Below are 6,715 nucleotides of genomic sequence, written 5' to 3' on the forward strand. Positions count from 1 at the left end.
TCAAGCACAGCACGGACTACACAACCAGTTCAAGGCTGGCCTGCACTACACAGCAAGACGCTGTTTCCAAAAACAAAAGACAATTTTTAAGTGTAGGCTGGAAGTATAGTTCAGCTCTATTGTAGAACATGTGCTTAGTGTTAACATGCTTGAAGCAGTATGTTCAATCCCAGTACCAAAACAAACAAAAAAATTTTTTTTGAGAAAATATAAATAAAGCTGTAGTGACAGAAATCTATGAGCATTTACCTGTGGGAGGAGACAGGGAGAAATTACCAAGGGGCATGAGCAAAGTTTTAGAGAAAGCAAATATGTTCTTTATGTTGTTGTGGTGATGCCCTCATGAGTGTACACATATGTTAGAGACTCACCAAATTGAACTCCTTAAATATATACAGTTTATTGTTGTTCAGTTAAACCTAACTAGAATTTGAAATTTTATACCTCAATAAACCTGACTTTGAGAAAAGAATAAATGTATTGGATAACTGAGTGAAGGTTAGAATGACAGGCAGAAAGGTGAACTGAACAGTAGAAAGACTAAAGAGGTGGTAGAGTTGATATGGGAGCCAAGTCTAGCATGTGACCTTGAGAGAAAGCCACCACAGCAACGTGAGGTGAAGAGCAGTGGAGAAGAAACATTCAAGGCTCTGAAAGTATGAGATGACTCCAGTGATGGGTGTGATCAGCAAAGCTGCTCAGGATTTGGGATGGACAGGAAGCTCTAAGCTAAATCAGACTGGTCTGTGGCAGCACCAAGCAAAGATGGTCCCATGGAACAAGGTGTGGGAGATCAGCACTTTATACTGGAGAGGGCTGCATGGGGAGAAGTGTTACCAGATTAGGCAGGAATAAGAGTGATAAGAGAAAAGAGTTTGGGGGCTGAGGCAGGAGGATCATCGTGAGTTTGAGGCCAGCTCAAACAGGGTCTCACTATGAAGTTCAAAAAAAAAAAAAAAGGAAGAGCAATATTAAGAGAAAAAAACAGAGTTTATTTGAGCAAAACAAAAGTATAAGAACCAAAACCAGATTTGTGAATTGGGCACCCCTCAGAATCAGAAGAGGTTCAGAGAACACCATCTGGATGTGGCAGTATTTCTAGGTAGAAAATAGAAGGAGATATAGAAACAGCTTGAGGGGTTTCAGCTGTGTATTTGCTTGACAGGCGTGGCACGATTAGTTGGCTGATGTGACTTGATGGAACTTGACTGTTTATTACAGTACTTCTTAGGCTTGCAGTTTGTCTTCTACCAGGTTAGGTTGACATTCTTTATCTAGGGAGTGATGGCATGAAAAAAAAAAACCTTTGGCCAAATTTAGTTTAACATTAGGCTTCATGAAGCTGTTGAGAATGTAGGGAAGTTTGCAATTACTAAACAGGTTGCAAACTTCTAGATTTAAGGTTTGAGGTTGTTTCTGAGTAGTTGGGACAGGATGGGAGGAATGCCTTGGAGTGGGAATAGAAATGGTATGGGAATAGAAATACCTCCACCTGGGATGTTCCTAAAGATTCTAAGAGACGCAAGGACATTCCTAGATTGGGGTAAATTCCAACTGGAACACAATAATTATTTGCTATTGGTCTGACAATATCAGTATTGTTATTGGATCCAAAGATGTAGCTCAGTGGTAGAGTGCTTGTCTAGCATGTACGAGGACCGGATTTGATCTTTAGGATGGCCTCCTTTCCAGAGCTAATCTGGGGAGAAGGATAGAGTATCTCTCTGGATTTTTCTCAGAATTAAACAATTATTTGAGTCCTCATATTACACCCCAAACATGCTGGGAGCTCCTTTTGTCCCTGCTTTTCCCAGGTCTCCTCAGCTGTCACACGACCAAGGGGCCAGTTTCCCTTCTTGGCTTTGGATGCTGGTCCTTTCCCAGAGGTCTCATTGTCCCACAAAGGGACAAGAGACCTGGGCAGGTTTCAGCATAACCAAATGATTTTCTAAGTGTGTTGACTTTACCTGGTCACATTGATTCCTTTGCTGGCTTAGAAATCCTCACTTTTACTTTGACCTCAGATGGGTGTGTATTTCTATTTGCTTTACAATTTAGCTTTTATTTTTTTTACTGCTAATCTCTGTTCTTCTGTATCCTTCTTTTAATTCTAATCTACTTCCACTATAAATAAGTGGAAAATAAATTTTTAAAATTTTTTTATTGGTCACCATATTCAAAACCCATCTTATCTTTTCTCTAGCCTCCAAATCTATTTCTCTATATTGGTTAGTGGAATTATCTACCTTTTTTGTTTGTGTCATTTTGCTTTTTGAGACATAGTCTCCCTCTGTAATGCAAGCTGGCCTTGAATTTACTATGTGACAGCCCAGACTCACAGTGATCTTCCTGACTCAGCCTCCCAAGTGCTGGGATTAAGGGCATGCGCCACCATGATTGACTACTTTGTTTCTAATTAGAAATATAAGCTTAATTAGAAATGTAAGCTTCTATCTCTGCTATAGTTTCTTTTCTTTCTTTTTTCTTTTTGTATTTTAGGGAAGGGTCTACAGGATGTGTAGGGTCTCACTACTAGATCAGACTCAGTGATCCACCTGTTTACAGCCTCCCAAGAACTGGCATTACAGGTGTGTGCCACCATGTCCAGTCTCAATTGCATGTACCGGGGGTGGAGCCGGCCCAGCAGGCCTGGGGATTGAACCCCCAGCCCATGCACATGCTTACAGGTTCTTTAATCCACTGAGCTATTTGGCTGGCCCTTGCTTTCCTTTTTATTCACATTTATGAAACATCTCAGTATGCAAATGAATTGAATTTGTATAACAATTTAATGCAATTGAACACTAACAGTCTAGACAAAAATGAATCAGAATAGATTATTTAGTTCTTATGGTCTCATAAAAGGCAACAGACATTTTTGGAGATTCAAATCTTTTCTGTCACTTATTCTAGCAAAACCTACTTGCCTAAAAGATACAGGAAAAACAGAATGGTTGAGTTCTTCAAATGAATTTTCCTTTTCAGTGCTGGGAATGAAAGGCCTTGCATAGACAGGGCGAGTGGTCTACCACTGAGGTACAGCCTGTCTTTGTTTTCTGGAAATTGAAAAGATGTTCTTGAGGCAAAACAGCTCTCTGAGCCTGAGTGAAAGTCAAAGCTTTCACTCAGGGAACGATAAAGCTCTACTTCCAGCAGCTGGAAGAACTAACAGAAGCTACAGGAAAGCAGGCAACAGAATCTAGTCTGCAGAGTTAAATTTCCAGAAAACAATAAAAGCAAAGCTGAATTTAATGAGACTTAGCTATGTATATTTTGCAGATTTAGGATTAACAATTTGAGAAATAAACTGGGCCAAAAATAGTTTAGAATGCCCTGCCTCACAACAGGGCCAGTTATATTTATAGCCAGAGAACAGGGAGTGACTTACTAAATAGGAAGTGAGGTACAGAGACATTCTGACTGGGACAGCTTGCTTCTGTCTTTCTTGAACGTGGTTTGAACAGTACACAACTTATTATTATTATTATTATTTATGAGCAGAATATATTTATTGAGAGAAAGAAAGCTCCTGTTCAAGAGAGGTACAGGAGGGGGGCTCGAGCGGGTAGTTCCCCAGAAAGCTGTCTCTTCCAGGGACTTTTATAGTGTAAAACCATGTGAGGCTAAGGTAGAGAGAATGGGAACTCCCTTAGGCGGGCAGGAGGTGGGACAAAACTATGGTCAACCAATGGGATTACATATGGGACAGGGTCTTTTCCTGTTGGGGGTTGGAATGCGGGATAGGGTCTCTTTCTGTTGGGGGTTGGGCTAGTGTGAGTCAAGTGACTCAGTACACAACTTATGACTGGCTGAGGCCCACCTACTTCTTTGGAATAGGTTATGTTTACACATCAAGTTAGGTTACACTTCACTGCGTGTGAAGAAATCTTTAGGCCAAAGTTAACTTGTTTGCTTTGGGCCAACTTTAATAATTTTTTTTTGTGCTTATTTTAAATATCAATCATCTCAAATATGTGTTTTTTTAAAATAATTTGATTGATTGATTGATTGAGACAAGGTCTGCAGTTTGGACTTGTAGTGATTCCCCTGTCTCACCTCCCTAGTGCTGGAATTACGGGGGAGCCCAGCCACACCTGGTTCTCAAATGTGTTTTTTGTTGTTGTTTCGGTGGTGTCAGGGATTGAACTCAGGACCTTGCACTTGCCAGGCAAGCTGAACGTGTTTTCTGATGAATACAGTGTGTTCAAAAACTGAGTGCTTATTTTTTTTAAAGAATACAGAATAGTAACAGCAATAACAAAAAGCATTAGAAATTATACAAAATTTCATTAAACGTGCTCGCTTCGGCTGCACATATACTAAAATTGGAATGATACAGAAAAGATTAGCATGGCCCCTGCGCAAGGATGACACGCAAAATTTCATTAAACAAAATAATAGGAATTCAACAAAAACTGAGTGCTTAGACGAATATCGTAAGGAGGGAGCTCATGCTTTTGATTGTAGAAATCCATAGTATTACAAATCTGTATTATGTTTAATGATCAAGCGGTAGTTTTCTTTCCTGTTATGAGTATTGTAAATAGAACTGCCTATAGCAGTGGTAGGGTTGTATCTAAATCCCCATTCCCATGCCAGCCTTTTAGTGTCTTAAGTTTTGTTCTTTCATATTCAAATAACACATTCTTTCTTTCTACTGTGTTTCTTTGGCTCAGTGCCCACATATTTTTATTTAGTCCCTGAGTCCTAAATAAAAATATTTATCTCATCTTTAGTCCATGAGAAAGATGTGTAGATATTAACATAAGAAATAAAATGCAGCTGTGAAGGCCTAGTCGTGAAGGTTTTGGACTTGAAATCTCCACACAGGTTCAAATCCTGGTCTTAGTGGTTAGGTTTTTCTGTCTGGATATCCCAGCACTTGAGGGACTAAGCCAGGAGGATCATGGTGAGTTGGAGGCCAGCTTGGACTGCATATCAAGACTCTATCTCAAGAACAAGCAAAACCAAAGAGAGAAATGAATTGATGACAAAAACCATGGAGCCTATAGGGCAAAGAGCCGAGTATAGTATTTACTCTACATGTTGTATGTATTAATATGTTTAATCCTCAATATAAATTTGTGAGGTAGTGTTGTTATTCTTTCCATCCTACCAGTGGAGAAACTGAGGCATAGAAAGACTAATAATTTTACCCAAGATCACTCATCTAGCAAGCATTAAATAGCTAATAGTGACAGAGTCGGTATTCCAAAGCAGACAGCACGACTTTGGAACCCGTGTTCCACTATACACCATATACCATATTTCATTGTAAAATAAGATTTCTCTTGCATGTTTCATTCTAGTCTCTCTTCCTACCTTTCTCACTGGTTTCCTCCAGGGTTCTATTCTCCAGACCTCCCTTGGAATAGGTAGTAACAAAGATTCTGTGATCGAGACAAACTTTGTTCCTAGATGTGTAGCCTAGATGTTTTCTCTCCTTAAGCAGATGACTTAGGTCCATCAGAAAGAGTAGTAAGTAGAAGACAAACTGCCTTCCATCTTTTCACCTGATAAGCTTGATGCATATGTAATATTACTGATATTATCTCTTTCCACCCAGCAGAGGAGAGGATAAAGTCAACTGGGTAAAAGGGAATGGAAACTCCCCAGGGCAGACTCCACACTGGATATGTGCCATTGTTTCTCTATGTCACTTTGAACTTTGGTTCCGGTTCTTACCTGCAAGGGTATCCTAGATCATTCTGTAGGTAACAAGAGGCTTAGACGTTTCAGAGTCCTCAAAACAAAGCATCTATAAAACAGATTTTTTTCTTTATAACTTTGGTGTATTACTGTTCTACTGAAGTCTACTACTTATCTATTAAATTGGGATAATAAAGTAGACTAATGCTGGTTTATAGTATATCTCTCTATAAATCCATTTTGAGACTTAATTATGTCCATGACTCTGCCTAATGGCTTATTTTCAATGCTACATATCAATTTATACTAGTCACTTAACCACACCAGTAGGTAAAGATGAAACAAATGTAACTTAATCATTATGGTTTAGACATTTTCAGACCATATTTTGCTATGTAGTATAGGCTAGAATAGGCTATATAGCCTGGGATCTCAATAGCCTGGGATCCGGATCCTCCAGCTTCAGCCTTCCAAACATTGGGATTACTGGTATGCGCCACCACAGACTTGGCTGCCAGCCTGGGGTGCTACTGCGAGATAGTGGAACATTTAGGAGGTGATAGAACCTTTAGGAGATGGGACACAGAGCCAGAAAGTCATCGGGGATCCAACCTTGAGGAGAATACCGAGATCTCATACCTTGTCTCTTAGTTCCAAGCTGCCACTGAGGTTGAAAGCTACCTCTACCATACATTTCCCACCTCAGGCTCTGAGGCAACGGTCAAGTGAACAAGAAGAATTGCACTTCTGGAACCATGAATCAAAATAATTTGATTTTTGTAGGTATTTTGTCACAGTGTCATAGTTGGCTGAAACACTAGTAATTAAATTATTTTGAGATAATTTCTTAGGAGTGTTATCTCATAATTGTAAGTAAACAACTTGTAGCAAACATCCTTTTTATTTTAGTTTTGAAATAAAATATTTGTGGTATAAAAAGTCCAGTCCTAAAGAAAAGTGGTACAAGAAATACTCAGATACCCTTCACCTGATTTTGCAACTTGAGAACATCTTGTGACCTTTGTTTTCTTTCTCTCTCACATGGATTCACACGTACATATTCTAT

At 39.3% G+C, this 6,715-nt stretch overlaps 1 non-coding gene across 1 annotated transcript; it reads left to right on the forward strand.

Annotated features, from left to right (window-relative positions):
• Positions 1–4,295: 4,295 nt before the first annotated feature.
• LOC111814362 lies at positions 4,296–4,399 on the forward strand. Its single transcript, XR_002819368.1, has one exon. It is a non-coding gene; the product is annotated as a U6 spliceosomal RNA (small nuclear RNA).
• The last annotated feature ends 2,316 nt before the right edge of the window (positions 4,400–6,715 follow it).

Source organism: Octodon degus, unplaced genomic scaffold (assembly GCF_000260255.1).
Source record: "Octodon degus isolate 3935 unplaced genomic scaffold, OctDeg1.0 scaffold00297, whole genome shotgun sequence".
NCBI lineage: Eukaryota > Metazoa > Chordata > Mammalia > Rodentia > Octodontidae > Octodon > Octodon degus.